Source organism: Globicephala melas, chromosome 1 (genome assembly GCF_963455315.2).
Source record: "Globicephala melas chromosome 1, mGloMel1.2, whole genome shotgun sequence".
Classification (NCBI taxonomy): Eukaryota; Metazoa; Chordata; class Mammalia; order Artiodactyla; family Delphinidae; genus Globicephala; species Globicephala melas.
In genome coordinates this window covers 16,470,984-16,493,299 of record NC_083314.1, presented here as the reverse complement: position 1 = coordinate 16,493,299, position 22,316 = coordinate 16,470,984, and the positions used below count along the sequence as shown (strand labels likewise).

General features: G+C 44.6%; 1 protein-coding gene and 1 non-coding gene across 4 annotated transcripts in view; one reads left to right on the top strand and one right to left on the bottom strand.

The window, feature by feature from the left end:
- TGFB2 (transforming growth factor beta 2) overlaps nucleotides 1–22,316 on the bottom strand; it is an 83,880-nt gene that overhangs the window by 40,627 nt on the left and 20,937 nt on the right. The window lies entirely within an intron of this gene.
- LOC115859560 (U6 spliceosomal RNA) lies at nucleotides 10,563–10,671 on the top strand. The gene has a single exon (XR_004042101.1). It is a non-coding gene; the product is annotated as a U6 spliceosomal RNA (small nuclear RNA).

Here is a 22,316-nt window from a genome sequence, read left to right as displayed (position 1 = left end):
AAATGTTCCTCTGCTCTTAGGGCCACTGGGAGAGAAAACGGACTAAATCGTAGCAGCCAGGACATCCAAAGAGTGAGTCCAACTGGTCCCAAGTTACTTGACACCCTAGCAAAGGAAGAGGCACTGTCATTTTTGAAAATGGAAGGAGAATTCTTAAGGCAAAAAAAAAAAAAGAGTTTCTCCTCTTTGGGGAAGCTTCAGCTCTGTCTTACAGCTCTCTCTCTATTATCTTTTGAAGGCTTCAGAAGCCTTAGTGGCAGGGGTCAAAACTCAGGTGCTTTCTGAAGCTTTCTCCACTCTCTTTTCTCACTGGCGGTTGTGTAGATGGCACAGGACAAATGCCTTTATTTAGTTACGAGCCAATGGCTCTCCTACGCTTCTTAAAAAGCATTTACTAAGTCCCCTTTAAAGAAGAGCTCTTTGAATGAGCCAGTACTTCTTAAATATGTTGGGTGAAAGCAAATAGAACTCCCAGGGCACCATAGTGATATATACACACATGCATAACCAGCATTTAAAAAGTAGCAAACTAAGGTAGAGAGATGGAACCTGTCTACAACACCAGTGTGGGGTTTACCTGCATGTACTCGGGGAATACTGCAGGTACGCCCCAAAATCAGGGGAATAACTTTCACCACGTTGGGGTGCATCTGTTATGTCCTTGACACACCATATTGCGTTTCTTGTCATATTACATTGGTTTCATTAGACTGTTTCTAAAGCCTAGACAACAATCAGAAAGATTTCCCCATGTCAGAAAAGTGGGGAAATAGTCAGTTCCATAATCTCATCTGAATAAATGAACTGAGCTTTTGTGTGTGCAAGGGAAGGAAGGTTACCAATGAAGAACGCTGTACAACAGGGCACCCATGAGACATGGTCCTGAGGACAGTTGCTGCCAGAGGAGGTTTGACAAGGGAAACTCGGTAACTCCTCTCAATTCCTTCAAGGGCTCTTAGACACCCCAAGAATTCTCCTTAGCAGGGAGCAAGTCCTGTGGCTGCCTGGCGATAGCACTGGACTGGAGATCCCTGAGGGCCAGGGAGAGATCTGCGCACATCTATCTCACCCATCGGAGAGCTCCTTTTTAGACCCTCCTGACCAGGCCACCCATTGGACCGACACTTGTAGGAGCGACCCTGGGAACACTGGCTTCATATTGGAGAGAGAAGCCTTTGTAAGTCTCACAAGTACAGGGGCCGAATCATTCATCTTCTCTCTCCCCAAGGCCTCCTAGTACATAGTAAGTGCTCAATAACTATCACAAGGGAAAAGAAGATGAATTCTTTTCTCAAACAGCTGAATCTTATGATGAGAACCAGTGTAAATCGCAAGCCCTGACATCTTCCTAGGATCTTAATGCCTCACAATGTACTTTCACATTCATTACTTCATCTGAGCCTGGTAACACCTAGGTAGTGTTATCTCCATTCTACTGTGGAGGAAACCGTAGTTCAGAAGCCAAATGGTTTTATTTAAATGAGTCTGGGGACTTCTTAGCGCTAACCTCTGACACCAGGCTCGGGACCTACCCTTCCTGTAAGATATAAAGCAGCTGACAGAGCAGGCAGCACAATCTCTTAAGACGGTTCATTCGCAAGCGAAGGCTGGGAAGACCAATTCTGAGACCTTCGTGGGATTCCGACTTGAAGAGATACAGCAACGCTAAAATAAACACTCTGTCTTTTCCACTGGCTCTGATGCTCTGGTGAGAGCGGTTTTCATTGTTATTGTGAATAGCTATTCTAGTGCCAAGGGCAGAAGCATCTTCCTCTAAATGCCCAGCAGCCTGAGAGGGACGGCGCCTAGAAGGGACCGAGATGGAGAAGTGATTTATGCTCCGGCAGCTACCTTGGCAATCACGACATTCAGTGACCTTCCCTGGAACTGGTACTTTGGGAATGATGCCAAGAGAGATTCAAGAGAGAAGGAGGGAGCAGATTCCCCCATGTTTCAGCGGGAGATTAAGCTGTCTTCAGGCCATCTCTTTCTTCCACGGTGGGTAAGGGGGAGACTGGACCACAGGCAGCCACAGCAGTGGGTATAAGAAAGACTCAGAGGGACTCCCCTGGCGGTCAAGTGGTTAGGACTCCATGTTTCCACTGCAGGGGGGCAGGGGTTCGATCCCTGGTCGGCGAACTAAGATCCCACAAGCCGCGTGGCTCAGCCAAAAATAAAAATTACAAAAGCAATGAAAAAAAAAAAAGAAGACAGACTCAGAGATGTTTTTTGACCATCAGCCTCAATGACAAAATCACTTTTTGGTGTATAAAGCGAGTCCACAATTGCCCAGAAGTTTACTGCACTTTTAAAATTTTCCCTCTGGGGCTTCCCTGGTGGCACGGTGATTGAGAGTCCACCTGCCGATGCAGGGGACACGGGTTCGTGCCCCGGTCCGGGAAGATGCCACATGCCGCGGAGCGGCTGGGCCCGTGAGCCATGGCCGCTGGGCCTGCGCGTCCGGAGCCTGTGCTCTGCAATGGGAGGGGCCACAGCAGTGAGAGGCCCGCGTACAGCAAAGAAAAAAAAAAATTTCCTTCTGGATGTAGGGCATCAGCTGTGACCTCTCCTCCCTCAAGATGGCTTCACAGAAGTCATTCTGCCTTGAACAGGCAATCAGTGCAGCCCAAACACAGATGGACTTTTACAAACGTCAGCTGATCCCTCTGTTTCCTTTTTTATTTTGAAACCAACTGATTATACATTAATTACTCCTTGTTCATTGTAAGAAGGGAGCTGAGGGGCCCTCAGAGGCAAATACGCGTTCTCCATAGCTCTACTATAACCATACACACGTCTAAGCTCATGTCCACGCCTCTGTGGGCGCCTGGGATCCCCTGACTACAGCTTCTAACCTTGCAGAGGAGAGAAACGTGGTCTTGCTCTTGGTGGGCCTCCCAGGCTGCTTTGTTTCCACAAAGGGTAACACTGATGGGGAGAATGACGGGGGTTGGTGGTGCACATACAGACACACGAACTTCACAGCATGTTCAGCAACATAAAATATCCCCGAGAAGGATCCAAGAATCCTAAAAGCATTTTATGAGTCTAATATATAGAGAGACAACACAGAGTCAGTCCTATTTCCCCAGGCTGCAATCAAACCAGCTTTTCTCGCAAGTCTGGTGTGAATGAAGGGAAGCAAACAGCGCAGGGGGCAACAGGTCTTGGGTGGTGGCCATTTGGACTGTGGAGGGATTTAAAATGCACAATATGGATCTATTTCTGCTCTGCAAAGTTTATCTGTACCACTTTTCTAGATTCCACATAGAAGTGATAATATACGGTTTGTCTTTCTCTTTCTGACTTACTTCACTCCGTATGACAAGCTTTAGGTCCATCCACGTCTCTGCCAATAGCATTATTTCATTCCTTTTTATGGCTGAGTAATATTCTATGGTATATATGTACCACATCTTCGTTATCCATTCCTCTGTTGATGGACATTTAGGTTGCTTCCATGTCCTGGCTACTGTAAATAGTGCTGCAATGAACATTGGGGTGCATGCATCCTTTTGAATTATGGTTTTCTCCAGATATACGCCCAGGAGTGGGACTGCTGGGTCATATGGTAGCTCTATTTTTAGTTTTTTAAGGAACCTCCATACTGCTCTCCATAGTGGCTTCACCAACTTACATTCCCACCAACAGTGTAGGAGGGTTCCCTTTTCTCCACACACTCTCCAGCATTTATTGTTTGTAGATTTTTTGATGATGGCCATTCTGACCAGCGTGAGGTGATACCTCACTGCAGTTTTGATTTGCAAAAGGAGTAGGTATATGTATCTGTATAACTGATTCACTTTGCTATACAGCACAAACTAATACAACATGGTAAAGCAACTATAATCAAAAAAAATTTAGAAGATTAAAAGGCAAAAAATAAAAAATAAAATAAAATGCACAATATGGGAGGGGCTTGCCAGATGTGAGCCTGAAGACGGCAGGGCGGTACGATCTCTTGGTACATCTCACTACGGGGCATCAGCAACCTCTCCAGGACTCAGTTCCCTCGTGTCTAAAAGGATGTTGGGCTTGGACTAGACTCTAAGGCTGGGAGAGTCACTGGCCACTCCTGAGGTTACGGGGATTCAAGATTAAAAAGTGTGGCCTGCCCTTTCTAGCAACACAGACACCATGGTACAAAGCAAGCCCACTTTTATTCTCAGCCATCCTTTTCTCTCTCGTAAACTCTAACTCAGCTGTGAAAAGTCTTGACAATTTTCAAATAAAGAGACAACTTCAAGATGTATCTTGCTTTGGCCCCTTTGACCCCAACCTACATTTCTAGCTTCACGGGCACGTGACCATCTCTGCTGCCATGTCCCCTCCCCCCACACTGGACTCTGCCCAAAGCCCTAAATGCACCATATGACTTCCAATCTCCAAACATGCCAAGTGCTGACATGCCACCACGCCCATGCCACGTGAATCCTTCGCCTAGAAACCGCTTCTTTACATTTGGCAAATTCTACTCATTCTTGAAAGTCCAGCCCAGTTTCCCCTCTCATCAGAAGAATTTCCAGCTCTTCCAGAGCAGAAGCAATCTCTCCCTTCTTTGGGCGAGACAACATTTAGCTTATTGTATGATAGCTCTCTCTTTAGATGTTTACCTGACAGATGACAGCATGAGAGCAAGGTCTCAGATTCATTTACCTTTCATGTGTGATAATACCAACTCTTGCCTCTAAGCATCGCTATAAGGGTTAACTAAGGCAATGACTATGAACGCACTGAGTGTTCAAGAAATGTAAGCTTATATTATTAACGGACCACTGAGAGTAAAAGACGAAAGGCTGCACCCTACTCTCAGAGCCCCATGCCAGGAAGACTCTCCTAACCAGGAACAAAGAAAAGGTCACATATGTCCAAACAGCAGGGGTACCTGAAACCCTGTGGATGGCAGGACTTTTCTCTGCCTTTAAGAGAATGCTATTTGCAGCAACATGAATAGACCTAGAGATTATCACACTAAGTGAAGGAAAACAGACAAAGACAAACATCATATGATATCCCTTATATGTGGAATCTAAAAAAAATGATACAAATGAACTTATTTACCAAACAGAAACAGATTCACAGACTTCGAACACAAACTTAAGGTTATCAAAGGGGAAAGGTGGTCAGAGAGGGATAAATTAGGAGTTTGGGATTAACATATGCACACTAACTATATATAAAATAGAAAATCAACAAGGACCTACTGTAGAGCACAGGGAACTCTACTCAATATTCTGTAATAACCTATATGGGAAAACAATCTGAAAAAGAAATGGATATATGTATATATAATATAACTGAATCGTTTTGCTATATACCTGAAACTAGCACAACATGGTAAATCAACTCTACTCCAATATAAAATAAAAATTAAATTAAATTTTAAAAAATAAAATAAAATTGCAACACATTCCTGCCCTCCTACCCACCCCCCCCCCCCAAAAAAAGCCTGAACCTACTCTCAGAGTCCTATGCCAGGAAGACTCTCCTAACCAGGAACAAAAAAAAGGTCACATACGTCAAAATTGCAGCAGTATCTGAAACTGTGGATGGAAGACGTTTTCTCTGCCTTTACAGAGTCAAACAAACCAGCATAGTCCTTGGCTGTGCCTCTGCTCCTCAGTTTATAACTATTAATATCAGGAACCTATGGGCACACGTGAGCCCAATTCAACAGGACACGTCTTAGAAAACCACTCCGGGGTCACTAGATTTGTAGACCCATTGGCTCACTCACATAAAACCAGGTGTAAAAGAGACTTCAAGTGATTTTACTATTAAAAGTACCCACATTTACAGGCAATTTACAACACGCTTTCTTGGATATAATCTCATTTTTAACCTTAATGGCATCTCATGTATATTTTTTGTACAATTGCTGTCTTATTGACAGTGTTTGCTATGAGCTAGATAATTCCCACCGCCCACCACTTGTTGTACACATGAACAGACTGAGGTTTAGAGCAGGCAAGTCACTCGTGCGTGCAGCTAGAACAGAGAAGTGGCTGGAAATCGCAAATCAAGTCTATCTGACCCCAAGTCCGCAATCTTTCTACTGCTCCATGGCCTCTCTCTTCCCAATAAAGGCTCCTTCTGAAGTTCTTCAAGGACCGGCGGCTGGAAAGTTCTAGAAGAACAGCCAAAGCTCAGTAAATGATGAGCCTTCTCATCAGAAGATATGTGTATGGTCAGAACCATACACAAAAGGAGTCAGGAACTTTCCCGGCAACAGCCAGAATCTCGGGACAAGATTCAAGGAGAGATAACAGAACCAGATGACCTTTGAAATGCGAACACCCGGACAACGTGTGACACTGTGCTGAGGCTCATTAGACAAGTCTAGTTCTAGCCCTTCGAATCTTCAACTTTCCTCAAATAGGAAAGATGGGGAAGGAACCAGGTAGCACTGAGGGTTCAGAGGCTGAGCTTCTGAAAAGCCTCATTTAGGTTCTGAAGGCGAGATATGAGGTCTATGTTTCTGCTGCTTCTCCTTGGCTCCTTGTAAGTCAAGCATACGTTTTGTGTGTGATTTTCTAGCTCTTGATCCAATATATTGTCTGTTGCAGCTAAGTGAGGAGACTAGTCTTCGTCCTGACATGTGGTTGTGTTAGAACCCTTCGGTAAAAACCTCCCACATCTCAGGGTTCAAGGGATGAGGGGTTTACACACAGGCCTATCACTTCTTGGTAAGAATTCCCATTTACCTCTGAAGCTGTGTTGTCTTGAACCTCGCTGTGCCTTGGGAGCTGGTGACCACCTTACAGGGCTCTGGTCAGGCTCAAATATGATGATGCATGTGAACGGGCTTTGCTAAATGCAAAGTGAATCATACGTGCGAGGTGGCATGACTGTATTTACATTTATTCTTTTTAAATATCTTTCTAAATTGAAGTATAATTGACATACAATTTTATATTAGTTTCAGGTGTACAACATAGTGATTCAACATTTTTATACATTGCAAAATAATCACCATGATAAGTCTCAGTACCACCTGTCAACACACAAAGTTATAATATAATGGACAATATTCCCTATGATGTAAATTATATCCCATGACTTATTTATTTTATAACTGGTAGTCTGTACCTCTTGGTCTTCTCACCTATGTCACTTATCTCCCCACCCTTCTCCCCTCTGGCAACCACCTGCTTGTTCTCTGAATCTATGAGTCAGTTTCTGTTCTGTTGTTTGCTCCTTTGTTTTTTAGTGAAATCCTATGGTATTTGTCTGTGTCTGTCTGACTTATTTCACTTAGCATAATAGCTCTAGGTCCATCCATGTTGTCACAAAGGGCAAGATTTCATTCTCTTGGTGGCTGAGTAACATTCCATTGTATATATACCACATCATCTTTTTCTGTTCGTCTGTCAATAAACAACTAGGTTGCCTCCTTATCTTGGCTATTGTGAATAATGCTGCAATAAACACAGGGGTGCATATATTTTTTCAAACGAATGTTTTTGTTTTCTTCAGCTAAATACCCAGAAGTGAAGTTGTTGGATTATACAGTAGTTTTATTTTTAATTTTTTGAGGAATCTCCATGCTGTTTTCTATACTGACTGCACCAATTTACATTCCCACCAACAATGCACAAGGGTTCCCTCTTCTCCACACCCTCGTCTACACTTGTTATTTGCTGTCTTTTTGATGACAGCCGTTCTGACACTGTCACTGAATTAGAATGTACTCGCCACACTTCCCCAGAGGTCACTCAAAGACAACAAGCATTTGCTGACACAAGCTCATCTAATCCCCCGGAAACAACTTTTGTGGTTGATCTCCGACTTTGCAGATAAAACACTGAGGCTCAGGGTTAGTGATCAGAAAACACTGGTAAGTGGATTATCAAACCCAAATCCTGACTCCCAACAGGTGTTCTTCCCACTCATCACATCGCCTCAGACTTAGGAAGGGTCCGTTCAGGTTACAGTGCACAGAATTGGAGCCACTCTCGGGGGGCTGTGAGATCACGGTGTCATCAGTCCTATGAGCCAGACCTGCCCGGGACCTCGACATGCACATGGGCAGCCTCCGAAGCACCTGTAGCCAACCCTCATCTGTTTCCCTGAACCCCCTACAGGTCCTCCTCCAAGCTGAGTTTTAACCAACAGATTTGAGTTTTGCCTTCCGTCCCTTTGTGGCCAAACTCTAGGCATGTGAAGGACTGTCCACGGCCCCGAGCTTAAGGAAGAATGAGGTGGGGTGAAGCAAATGCATGGTAAATCCACTGCCTGGAAAATCTGCCTCTCAATATGTAATATGCCAATAATAACAGCAGCAGCTCAGAGTCCTATCTGCATTATCTCATTTAAGCCTCACAAGACTCGACAAGGTAGACACTCTTTTCATTCCCATTTTGCAGATGAGGAGACCAAGGCTTAGGAGGATTACATCATTTATCTAAGGTCACATAGCCAGTAAGTGGTGGTGCCAGAGTGAAAGTGACTTATCAATACAATGGACTACTTTTAGTACTTCACTTCATAAGGTAAGATAAACCCATTTATACACAATCTTGCTTATAACACATAGTAGAGTATTTAACATACTTACTTTTCTCAGCTTGGCAAATAGACCACACACCTGCCTTTTCCAAGTCAAGTTATCCTGACTCTATTCCAACATACATAGCAATTTAAATTATCTACGTGAAAAAGATGATAACCTCTAACCCTATAAAATAATAAATGACAATACATTCTCACTAAAAATAAAACACATACCCAATGCATTCAAAACACTTATGCTACGTAATTCCTTTTTTTTTTTCTTTTTTTGAAAATGAATCAAGATGTTCTCGAGGAGGAGGGGGAAAAAAAACCCTGTGAATTACTTTATATTATTTAAATAAACCTTAAATAAACTTTCCCTATATCTCATCTCTACAGAACCGTCACCCCACCACAAAATCACCGTGCATGACAAACTGTGAGGCCAAAATGAAGGAAAGGGTGGAGGAAAGGCATTCTTGTCTCATTTCACAATTTTTGGGAGGCACCAGAATGTGGTACTTTTTGGTCAGTGCGTGTTTACGCTCTACCTTTTTAGGTTGGGAAATCCAAAGGCAACATTTCTTACTTGCAAATGTGTTTCATGGAATGTTCTTCAGAAGTTTGTGATTAATCTTGTTGCGACTTCTAACTCCTTGAAACCTTGAAACCTGACTCATAGGACATATCACCAAATCTGGCGAATCCTCTGACAGGTAGCTGTGTTAAAATTCTTTGGCAAAAAACTCCCAGACATCATGGTTAAAGGGATAAACGCTTTATGCAAGGGCTGACACTTCTTAGTAAGAATTCCTACCTCCTCTAAAGCCAGTAGGAGCCTGTGTGACCCTGAAAGCCTGTGACTCCCTCCCCACCCCCATGTCACCTGCTTTCCCATCAGACAGAAAAGGGACCTCTGAAGGGCAAAAGAGCAATCTTGTTACTGCATTTCAAAATGTTCTTGTGTTATTCTTAATGTAGATTCATATTTACAATAGATGATACACTGTTTTAAAAAGGCACATGCTTTCCCACCTTGCAGTTTCAACTTTCCTAAAAGATCACTTACAAATCCTAGGAGGATTATACAGCCACAAAACAGCAGTTCGATATCCTGTCTAAATGTGGGTGCATCTGTGCTGCTAGGCTTCCCATTAAACCCTCTGTTTAGATCATAAATCCAGCTCCACAGCTCTCCTGTAATATCCCAGGGCAGAATCCCCAAGTTTAAGGCTCTATCACATAGTTTTCTTTCCTCCTGATTGGGAACTGCCTTTCCCTTTGCATTTTATTTCTCCTTGAGACTTTTCCTAACCATGTAGTGTTCGATTAAAAAACCCAGTTAGGGGAGGGGGAAGGGTAAGCTGTGACAAAGTGAGAGAGTCGCATGGACATATACACACTACCAAATGTAAAATAGAGAGCTAGTGGGAAGCAGCCGCATAGCACAGGGAGATCAGCTCCGTGCTTTGTGACCACCTAGAGGGGCGGGATAGGAGGGGTGGGAGGGAGACGCAAGAAGGAGGAGATGTGGGGATATATGTATACGTATAGCTGATTCACTTTGTTATACAGCAGAAACTAACACACCATTGTAAAGCAATTATACTCCAATAAAGATGTTAAAAAAAAAGTTATTTCCAAGAAGACTCTAAAAACAATTTACAGTAGGCTTGTGTCATCTGACAACCTCCTCGCCCCCACAGATATTTATTTGCAAAAACCGAGATGAGGGATCAAAAGAGAAAGAGCACATCATAGCTCCATATACCACCAGACCTTGGAAAGGAAAGTCCGTTCAAGACCTGTGCTCCTGAGGAAACTAGAGATGGTATATGAAGATGATCTTAGCATCATATTGGGGGCAGAAGTTGGGAACTTTCATCCTCCTTTTCCTAATCCTGACTCCTTTCCCTAAACACTGGCTGTTTCACTGCAGGCAAGTTACTCCACTCTCTTCTGCTTCAAGATTATGTCAAAGGTATACTTTTGTCAAAACTCATCAAGTTGCACACTTAAGAGCTGTGCATTCTGCTGTATGTAAATAGTACATCCATTAAGAATGGGGAGTGCTTGCTTCAGCAGCACATATACTAAAATTGGAATATGATACAGAGAAGATTAGCATGGTCCCTGTGCAAGGATGACACGCAAATTCGTGAAGCGTTCTGTATTTTTGGGTGGGAGAGGGTTGGATTAGGAGTTTGGGATTAGTAGACGCAAACAATTATACATGAAATGGATAAACAACGAGGTCCTACTGTATAGCACAGGGAACTAAATTCCATATCCTATAATAAACCATAATGGAAAAGAATATGACAACGAATATATATGTATAACTGAATCACTTTGCTGTACACCAGAAACTAACACAACGTTGTAATTCAACTCTACTTCAATTAAAACAAAAAAACTAAAAAAAAAAGGGAAAAAAAAGAAATTAGAAGGATGAAAATGCATGTAAATATTTAAAAAATAATATCATTATGTAAGGTCCTACAAAGAAATACTAGTCCCAGGCAGTTGTACAAAGGAATCTCACTAGACTTTTAGGAAACATATTCCAATCTATGCAAACTATCCCAGAGAAAGAAATGGGAAGATACCCCAACTCACTTACACAGGCAGTATAACCGTGTTACCAAAACGGTATCAGAAAAGGGAATGTATAGACCAAATCCACTCATGGAACAAAACCCACTCAACAAAATAGTAGCATAACCAAGGTCTGTTGTATTTATACCCCCCCCCCCAAGAAAAGAAATTGAAATGATGGAAAATCATCCTTTGGATTCAGTTCCTGTGACCAAATGTCCAACACAGGACACAGTGGCACTGTGACGCCAGTAGAGAAAAACTCTGAACTTCCGCAGAGAAAAAAAACCTGCCTACCTACTTCAATGTAGAAGTGAAACCAAGGGCTTAAAACTAGTCCCTTCATCGGTTTCGCGAGAGCCGGTGCCTCGGTGAATCAGGGGCCCGGCCCCGAGTCTGGACGCGGATCTTGCAGCAACTTTCTCTATGCTGGGGTGACTGTTCTTCCACTGACAACACTCACCAGAGAGCTTCATTTCACACCTTTGCTTTTATAATTCTCCACCTTCGGCTAAAAGTACTGGTTTTGGGGTGAGATTCAACCAAAGCATCATCTCCCAAAGCAACGGGAGCAGTAGCGAGTAAGGGCTCTTGCAAGGTGCCCCCGGGCGAGCTGCCTCTTCCGTTTATATCTCCAGCCTCATCGGAAGGCAGCCCTGAGCACTTCGGGTGCGGCCGGGGGGCTGCTTCCAACGCTCTGGCTTCATTTTCACACGAACGCTCCGCCAAAAAAAGAAAACGAACAAAATGACGGCTGTGTCGAGGGTCCCGGTGGCAGCCCCCATCGGGAAGGGCAGGAAGAACTAGAGGCAGTTTTCACCATCCTTTTCCTGACCTTGGGGATCTTGTCACCATTTACTTGTCGGATGAAGTGATGATGAAAGTAAAGTAGGGTTCATTACACGTGCTGATCTGGCAATCGCTGACCTCTTCGACTTGAAAATGATTCTCACCTGCTCCAGCCTGCGACTGCCCCACTGTGTGTGCATGGACACACACACACACACACACACACACACACACACACACACACAATAACGATGTCATTTACTAGCTCTGTTTATTGACATACAGGGTTCAGTACAGACTGTCTAGAACTCGGCCTCCAGGCCCTTCTCAAAATTTAGGAACACCACAGAGAGCTTAGGATGGGGTTTTGTTTGTAATCTTGGAGCTGTAACATGAGGAGATTTAAGGTTTGGGACTCAAAGACCCAGATTCTGCTTTGGCTTTGCCACGTAAAAGCTGGCCCTGGGCACATCTCTTAACCTTTCTAGGCCTCAGTTTCCTCATCTGTAAAATGTGCGGGACACCTTCCTGGCAAGGAGGTTGGGAAGGTCAGAGGAAATGAGAATCAAGAGAGGCTACAGGGAACGATTCAGCCCCACTTGGCCACCATCACCCTTTGTTCTAAACCAGCTTTACTAAAGTGAAAGTAAAGATAGGCCTTGGAACAGAGCTAGCTATGTGGCACTCCAGTTAATTCTCTAAACCGCACTTTGCCCATCTCTAAAATGGGGACAAGACAGCATCTATCGCCTAGAGATGTGAGGATAAACTAGGACTGTGAAAGCAAAAGCACTCAGCACTGTGAGTTTGACGGGTACCCCAACGTCGTCGCTTCTGTTATTTTTTCCTAGATTCCCAGCAAAAGGGCTTCTTTCTGGCAGACCTCTGTTCATCTCCCCAGCTCCCTGGTCATTCAGGGAGGCCTCTGCACACGGAGCTCCCTTCCCAGCAGCCGCAGACTCCCCAACTCAGGGCAGCTCTGCGCTTCATCTCCAGATGAAGCGAAAATCTGGTAAATATTACACTTACAAGGTAACAGGTCTGGAATGCTTGGCATCCCAGGCGGAGCACAGTTGCTTCTTGGCATCCAAATACATATAGGCTGCAGCCCAGGGCCAAGCTACATTGGGCTGCTTTGCGCCATTCAAATAAAGATATTAAAATTCCTCCAACTTTATAAACATTTGTACTGTTTGCTAATCACAGGGGTTAGTTTAAGAAAGTCACCTGAAGAGAACTTGGCGTGTGGACTGCTCTCCTCAGTTTAGACCCGAAGGAGCACTGCGTGCATACGTACCGCATAGGTTTCTCATATGTAAATGGTTTCTATATTTTTCGCTAGGTGGACTCTACTTTCAGCGTGCACTGCCTTTCCCCAAACAAACAGGCCTAAGCAGTTTTCATTCTGGAGTTACGCCCTCAACCATTGCACCACGTGGCCGCTTCTGTGTCACGTGATCAGCTCCAACTTCAATCCACGGGAGTGAGTCATGATGACAGCGGCAACTATGGGAGGCGGGGCACCTTGGCTCTTCCACTTACTAGCTATTGATCTTGGGAGTGATTTAATCTATCTCTGTGCCTTGGTTTCCTCCTACGTGAAATGGAAAAAAATAATAATGCCTATCCATTATTGCCAGGCTCAAATGAGTCAACATCCCTAAGTACTTAGGAGGGTACCTGGGGTAGAAGAAGTACCACATCAGTGTAAGTAATCAATATTTTTATTATAAATATTATTCTTGTCGTTGTTGTCATTGTTGTTATGGACCAAACACCAAGTGTGAATAAAAGAAGCTAGATACAGATCCTTAGCAAAGGGTAACTGGTTCCCCCAGTAAGTAAAATAAGTGTAGTTAGACATATTTAGGTCCACCTTTCTATTAACTAGAAGCAAGCAGTGGTAAAATTAGATTATATCACAGCCAGTGACAAACTTTGGCCTTCACTGATTCAGAGGTCAGGACTGAACTTCCCTCGGTTAAGAACACAAAAAGGACACTGTTTTCAACTGGCTTCATCTTACTCTCCAAATATCTAACCTCAGAACTTTTAAATAAAACCTCCTCCCAAATGGCAACTTGGAGAAAAAATACCAAAGCAGACTTTGAGTGGGAACAAAGAAAGGGGCACCATTTTCCTAAGAATAAAGAAAACGGAGCACATTCTCTTGGTTTGCTTTGACAATTAAAGGTGATCGGGAGGCCCGATTTCCCCTGCGGGTGATGGAAGGTCAAGGACTTCCGGGATGACAGCTCGAGTCTGCTGGAAGACACCCTTCTTGCTTCGCTGGCCTGGGCATGCGCTGCTCCAGCAGGTAACGGCCAAGTCCAAACAGCAAGCAGGCGACAGCTGTCTCTGTCCTTTGCACACCTGTCTGGCTCCCACCCTCCTTTCCTCCCCTCCCCTCTGGCCTCCCTGTGCATTCACAACCCCTGCTGCTGCCTCAGGTCACTTGTGCGTAAGAGCAAGAAGGAAAAAACACTACAAGATACGTAAGGAAGTAAAACGAAGGAGGTGATGGCCAGTGTGGGCCTCAAGATTCACTTTACAGAGGATACAGGAGGAAGCCAGCTGTATCAGTAAGAGAAAGGACAAGACTTTTTACTCAGTCAGGCCTTCTGGAACCTCAGGCCACATCCTCTGGAGACATCTATTCTGTGTACCCATGACCCTGGGCAGAGCTCCTCTCTGGCCACAGCCACCCAAGGCACAGGACAGGAGGGGGCTTCCCAGGGGTCAGGAGTGGGGCAGGCCAGACAACAGGAGGGGCGGGCAACCGGCACAAGAGTGGGCCTTTCTGTTCTTTGTACTTGAAGAAGCGTAAGCCTCTCTCAGTAGAGTTTGTGGGGGGGCGGGGAGGGAGCAGTAGACTGAATGGATCACAGTGCTGACTGGGGGTGGGGTGGGTCGGGAGGGAGGTCCTTGTGGCTAACCACATTTTACTGGGCTTTTTTATTGATTGCAGTTGTATTGAGAGAGACATGACTCAGACATACCATATCCGAAGCCACGTAAAGCACTGGGTTCTGATGGAATTTCAATGTATGAAAACGTCAAGAACTGTACTCTGACATGTGAAAAGCTTTGCTATCAACACAGACGTCACTTGCTTCTGTCCTTTAACAGCTAAAGGAGATGCTGACTTTCCTGTTTCCCTTTTCATCCTGAGGCCCGGGCTATTCCCTGCCCAGGTACACATGTCATTCTACGTACGATACGGATCGATGTTTTAAAAAGGTGGTTTCGTTACCCAGTCACCTTGTCTTTGTGTTACCGTTGGCCTTGGCTTGTAAATGTCACTCAGCAACTTTTGAATGGTTCTGCTTTGTGTAGGGCAGCGGGTGTATCAAGTTGTCTTCACAAATAGGCTATAAGCTACTCGAGGGCAGGGGTGATGTAAGAATCACAATAAAAAGAGGAAGAACAATGACAAAAGTAACACTACAAGTGTTGAGGGGCATGCCGTCTGTCACACAGCCACCATGATTGTCCCATTTTGGTGGAAGCTAAGAAACTGAGGCTCACAGAGGGCGTGTGCCCTATCCAATGTTACATAACTAGAGATAGGACGCCTCCACTTACACCTATGTTATGTGAGCCCAGTGCCTTCCTCTGCGCTGTGTGTGCTGCCTCTTCTGGAGGGATCTACCCCTACTCTCATTTTTATCCACTCGTGTGATTCAGGCAGCAAGCCCTTGAGGCAGTACATGCTCAGTGAATATGTATTGAATTAAATTGAATAAAACAGTATTTTCCACATCCTTGCTTTCAGGGACAATTCAGGAAGGGATTAAAGTGAAATAACAAGGGAGAGAGATGTACCACTTAGTTGTAGAAATAGTTACTAACACACAGAATTCTTTTAGGCAGGTTCTGAAAGTTTTGAGCCCTCCTGATAAGACAAAGAATATCATTCTGCCTTACTTACTTTTACCAATGTTTAAATGATATCTTCAGCATTATTTTCCTCTGACAGAAATTGGTACCACTTTTAATTTTTTCTTAGGCTTTAAAAAAATATATCACTTGGGCTTCCCTGGTGGCGCAGTGGTTGAGAGTCCGCCTGCTGATGCAGGGGACACGGGTTCGTGCCCCGGTCCGGGAAGATCCTACATGCCATGGAGCGGCTGGGCCCATGAGCCATGGCCGCTGAGCCTGCGTGTCCGGAGCCTGTGCTCCGCAACGGGAGAGGCCACAACAGTGAGAGGCCCGCGTACCGAAAAAAAAAAAAAAAAAAATATATCACTTGCTTTTCTCAATGTATAACTTGATATTAAAAACATGGGTTGGAATTTCTGGTTTTCCTATAGTTCTCAGAATACAAAAGCAAGAAAAAGTCTTCACTGATCACCTTGAAATAAGTGAATGAATGAATGAACGAATAAAAAATATATTCATTCCCTACCACAGGCACGGCATTTTTATGTGTTAATTTCTTTTTTTTTTTAAAGTACCATTAAGAAGCATTATTTTTAAAAATCAATTCTCATTTTAGAGAAGAGAAAAATGAGGTTCAGAGAGGGTAACTGACTTGCCCAATATTTCACAGTCAGGATTTTACCCAGGATTCTCCTTTATGCAAAACCTGTATTTTCTTTCTATTATATCACAGACTAAGTGTCACCCTCAAGAGTCATCTTTGGCTCATGTATGAGTCACTTTCTTGGCTTATCAGTGGTAGGCTGGGATCTAAAAACCAAAGGTCGACATCCTCACAAAGTTGAAAGGAAGGGACCACCGTCTGTTCTAACAAAGCAAAAGAAACAGAGAGGCCCATTATATGAACTCGTCTGTCTAGACAGATGACTAAACCGGGGTCCCCCCCAGGGTTAGACTTAAATTTCCTCTGTTCAGCCTGTTGCATATTTAGCAAAAAAAAAAAAAAAATGCTTAAGGGCTGTAGTACTCATCCAAGCCCTCCTACACTACCCAGAGAGTAGTTTAAAAGTTGTTTCAGTGCAGCCTGCATGTGTTAAAGTTTCAAGCAGAAATTGGATTGAAACAAGAAGAACCCTAAAAATACTTGTGCTGTCTGGCTGAGGACCCAAGAACACAGGCCCAACTGTCCCACTATAACTCCAGGGACAGCAGTTCGAACTCACAGAGGGAGCAAGTATTGATCCAGGCGTCCCCGTGGGACCATCCACAACAAGAATGCATCAGATATAGGCTTGGCTTTCATATGGGCTGGCGAGTAGCTTCACTCATGTTCTTTCTGTGCCCCCGGGGACTCTGAATTTTTCCTAACTTATAACATGAAAAATGCTACTGACAGTAAAGAAGAAGTCAGTATCCCTTCATCCAGGCTCAGAGATATAAACAGAGGTTGGTGATAATAAGATGCTTTCAATCCTATTAATATTGCTGTGCTTAGAGTACAAAAACTTTCCCCAGGTGGGAATTAGGAGTTGGCTAACAGACCAAGTGGCCCCATGGAGAAACTGGGAGCCGACCAGTGGACTAAGACATTTTGCTCATTTCCCAATGAGTCCTTAGCGATATGCAAGGTGCTATTTCTCTTATGGTCCATATTTGCAAAATTCACTCACTCCCACGTTTAACAAATATTTATTGGCTGCCTTGATCTGCAACATTCCTTCATATGTATGAGGATACATACGAAGGCCTGGAACTGGAGATGGAATTTCTAGGGCCTTGGCCTGGAACCATTCTGATCTTTTAACAGGCATTAAAGGATTAATGCAGTAGTCTGAGGAAGAACTCAGATTTACTAGCCAAAAAAAAAAACCAGCCAAAAAACAGTTGTTCCTAGCTAGGGAGGAAAAAAAAAGAACAACACCAGGATTTTACACTGCACGGTCCAGTGATTATCCAGTGTGGACAAGAGAATCACATAAGGATGCACCATATTTCATACACGTTCATTTAAGTAGCAACCACTTCGTTCTTCAAACAGGGAACCCAGAGGATAAAGATGAGCTAAACTCAGAAGACACTGCCTAATTCCAACACCCGTGTTCAAGCCCGTGGGTTCTGCTGCCTGCTTTGAATTTCCATAGGATTTCAGGAGAGAAATACTGGATTTAAAAGAAAAAAAGAAAACATCCAAACATATCATTTTTCCTTTTTCAGAAAAGAATGATCTCTTTAAAATACAGATACATATTATTCTCACTCAGTGAATTCTCCTTTTCTGACACCTCATCCCCTCACCCCAAATATTCTTGTGTATACTTAAGTTTATCGTCTTAGGGGAGCAATTAGTTGGAGCTTTGGAACCAGACAGACCAAGTTCAAGTTCTGGCTCTGCCACTTATTAGCTGTGTGGCTGTGGGGAAATTACATGATGTCTGTAAGTCTCGGTTTCCTTATCTGTAAAACTGAGAATAACTGTTTATCCTATAGGGCTAATAGAGAAAGATTAGTGCATTGCCGAACTAAGTATTCAATAACTAATGGCTATCGGTAACATTATTATTCATCTTATCATTACTAAAGCCAGAATCCACCCTTTTTATCTATCAATACCCCCAAGCAGGTATACGCCTTTTCTTCATGCAGAAGTTCACTCATATTAGAACATGGATACCTAGACAGAAAATCATAGTAGTAAAAGTTATGTAAGCCCCCAAAACAGAGGTTCTCAAACCTGGCTGCACATTAGAATGCCCTGGGAAGCTTTTTAAAACTAAAGATGCCAGACCCCACCCCAGACCAACTGACTCAGAATTTCTGGAGGCGGACCTCAGCCTGAATGTATGTTAAATATCTCCCAGGTGATTCTCCTGCACAGTGAGGTTGAGAATCCCAGCACTAGAACACCCAAGTAGAGACCACAGCCCTGAAGGTCAACGCTTCCAATAAAGGATCTGAGTGCTTTGATATCTGAAGCCCAAGTTCAAGTCTTTGCCATGGTCCCAGCATACCTGTGGGTGAGCTGGTCTTGGTGCTTCCCCTGTTTAGTTTCTGAAAGCCAGTCTACTCTCTCCCTAACAATAACACTTGAGTAAACCATCCCTGAAGCCACAGTGGCCGCAGTTCCCGCAGGGAGCTGCCCTCCCGCTCTCCTGCCTACACACAATGGATGAGGTAAGTAGCAGCCTTGAGAAAACAAGCAATGCAGACCAGGAAAACAGAGAAGCAGCCCCTGCCGTGAAGGCGAACACATAGGAATCAGCTCCGCTTCAGAGCAAAGATACAATCCAACCGAAGATTAGAAAAATGTGGTCTGACCGTTTGGATTTCACAAGGATCCAAAACCAATTTTAAAGTCCAGGCGGTGGACAAAGTTCACATTCAGCAAAACAGCTCCAGTGGTTGCATCACCCACACAACAGGGCGATTCAGAAATACAGATGTCCAGCCAGGGGCAAGACAATGCTTTCATTTTTTTCTGCTCTTTCCCACCGCTGACCCCAAGAGCAGGATGGAAAAGCTCAGCATCTGCTGCTACTAAGAATAGGCTGCGGAGATGGCAATGAACTTGAAAGCACAGAGTTACCCAGCATGCTCAGGGGCGCTCGGAGGGGATGGATGGCTGCCCCTGGCTTGAGAGTGGTACAGAAGATGCCTCAAGCCAGGCAGGGTCATTCTCCGGTTTTCTCACTGGACACAGCAAGAAGGAGCCTGAATCTAAGGCAGCAACCCGATAGGTCACTGACAGGAGACTAAGGTTCAGGTTAGACAGAATTCTAGGGAACCGCATGGTACACGATGTTTAAATCAATTGGCATGGAACTCACACGAGAGAGAGAAGAAACAGGAAAGTCATGGTCCCTCTAGCAAACAGTGAAGCATCTTCAAACTTATAGTCTCATGGAAGCTTAGCCTGGATCCTTACTGTGAAGCACATTTACCAGATATTGCTGGGCATGTGAGGACCACAGTGGCAACCGGAGACCCTAAGGCTAAGGGATCTGAGTACATGCTTTGGAGGTAAGCCTGAGCTTCCCTGACATACATAAATTTCACATAACACATCAGGACTTGCTTCCTAAACCTAGTACTACCAACTGTGCCTCTGACACCAAATAAACTTGTCTCGGTTGGAGGAACAAGTGATACATAAAAATGGAGGACGAGGACATTGATGTCTGTCTTATAAGGCCAACCTACTAATTATTCAGTAAATATCCGTTATAAAGCTACTCATAATTCAACAGATAAAGCGATAGTGTGGCTCTAGCCAAGCCATACCCACAACACAGGTTTGTTTTTTTTTTTTTTGCGGTACGCGGGCCTCTCACTGTTATGGCCTCTCCCGTTGCGGAGCACAGGCTCCGGACGCGCAGGCTCAGCGGCCATGGCTCACGGGCCCAGCCGCTCCGCGGCATGTGGGATCCTCCCGGACCGGGGCACGAACCCGTGTCCCCTGCATCGGCAGGCGGACTCTCAACCACTGCGCCACCAGGGAAGCCCAACACAGACGGTTTTTAACATGGGTGAAATTTTTGTCTTTCCCCAACTCCTGCACCTACACTGTGGTAGACTGTACCATTTTGGTCAAAATGTGGTCTGTCCCTCTCCCCTGGGCCCACAGCCACATGGACCCTTTCTTGTGCCTCTTCCTATCCTACTGAAATCAGGCTTGGCCAATGGAATGGGGTGGGGATAACTGTCAAATCTCCTGAGGTCCAGCCAGGAGGTCAGCATGCCCGGGTTACATGCGGCTCCCTCAGCCTGTGTCCTGCAATGAAGATGTCATGGAGCACAACTACAGCCAACCCACAAATCCACAGTACATGAGTGAGGGACCCATCGTTGTGATATGCCTTCAAGATGAAGAAGAAAAGCTCTAGTGACTTTCAGCTTATAAAATAATGTTATATTCCAGAGTCCCATTACACAACAGCACATCGTGGTGTAATGGATTTTATACACCATGGGTCCATTATGTCTCCTGAATGTAACAATTTTGAAGAACAAATACTTGATACAATGATCTTGCCCTGTTCTCCAGCCTCAGTATTTCACAGCGGGTCTCCTGTAGGAATACATCCAATTTCTCAAAGACTACACTAAGTGCTTGTGCTGTCTCATGATTCATCAAGACGGTAGTCATGCGAGCTCACAGAGGAAGCAAACGACATGAAAGGGCAAATCTTCTCCTTCCAGAAAACTGAAGCAGCTTCCTAGGGCTACTGGATGACGGCCAAACGATCACCCCAAAGGCCATCTTTTCAAGCAGCAAATACCACCTTCCCCAAGAAGGCTTCCTTGACACGCACGTTCAGCAATTCTTCCGACCTCTCAGACCCTTACTAATAATCAACCACATGGTGTTAGCTTCTCGGTTTGCTTTGGTTGGTTTGGTCTGCCTGAGCTCCTCAGCAAGTTGTAGCTCTCCTGAAGTCGGGGACTGTGCTCTATGCCTCCATCCAATGGCAACTTCACCCAGCACCTGCACGCGCTATAGACTCGGTAGACATGTCTCATACAGATGGATGAAGGAGTCAAATCGCCATCCCAGTGTAAAGTCTTGCTGTTCAAGACTTAAACATTAGAGTTCAAAGTCTCATCCAAGAGAAATGCTTTTTGACTGATAAGAGACATAGTCTTACAAATTCCCTGGCTTATGACCCCACTTCAAAGTTTAGGCAAAGGCATGAGGCACAGCTGGACAGGTCCAAAGACCCTTCCAAGCCCAACTTTTCACTTCGCACAGGGAGAGATAGTTTGTCATTCTCCGAGGCCAACCGTGGTCACCTATGAGTTTAGTGCCTTGTGTCCCTGGTCACTGAATCAAGGGTGGCCGTGACTAGGCAGTACAGCAAGTACAGCCTCCAACAGCTGCCATTCTATACTTGTTAGCACACGATGGGAGACCCAAGAGGTTATTTTCATACACAGAAGGGTGCAAAGATAGCTTCTTTCCCGAAAGGAAGGGGGTGGGTTGCCAATAACTCAGGAGTATTCATATAAAACAATAAAAAACAAAACAACAACAAAAAAACCATATTCTACATACAGAACCCGCTTGTAGCCTGCCTATCAAATTGTCTGCTAAAGAAAGAACTCAGCACAAGGGAGGTCTGGTTGTAGTTCTTGGTGCAGTTTCACCTAGAAATGCAGCTGTGAAGTGCAACTTCACAGTGCAAGTCCAACTCACTGGGCTTCGTGCTCCTCCTTGGTTACCTGCACACTCTTCTCAATTTAGCCACAGGAACCCCTTGGCTAGAACCACCCTTCTCCCTATTTTATGCAGAGGAAAAGCCACAGACTTGACAGTGGCCTCCAAGGCCCTACCTGACGCATCATTAACTCTCTAACCTCAGCTTCTAGGTTACTTTGGATCATCCTTGAGTGTGGAAGGAACGGTACCCACTGCTCCCTCTGCCAGAAACGCTCTTCTCCACATTGTCACAGGCTGTCCTATGCCCTCCTTCCAGTCTCTGCTTCCATGTCACCCTCTTAATGAGCACTTCCACGCCCAGCCTACTTTAAATCGCAACTCACCTCCCCATTCCCCCAAC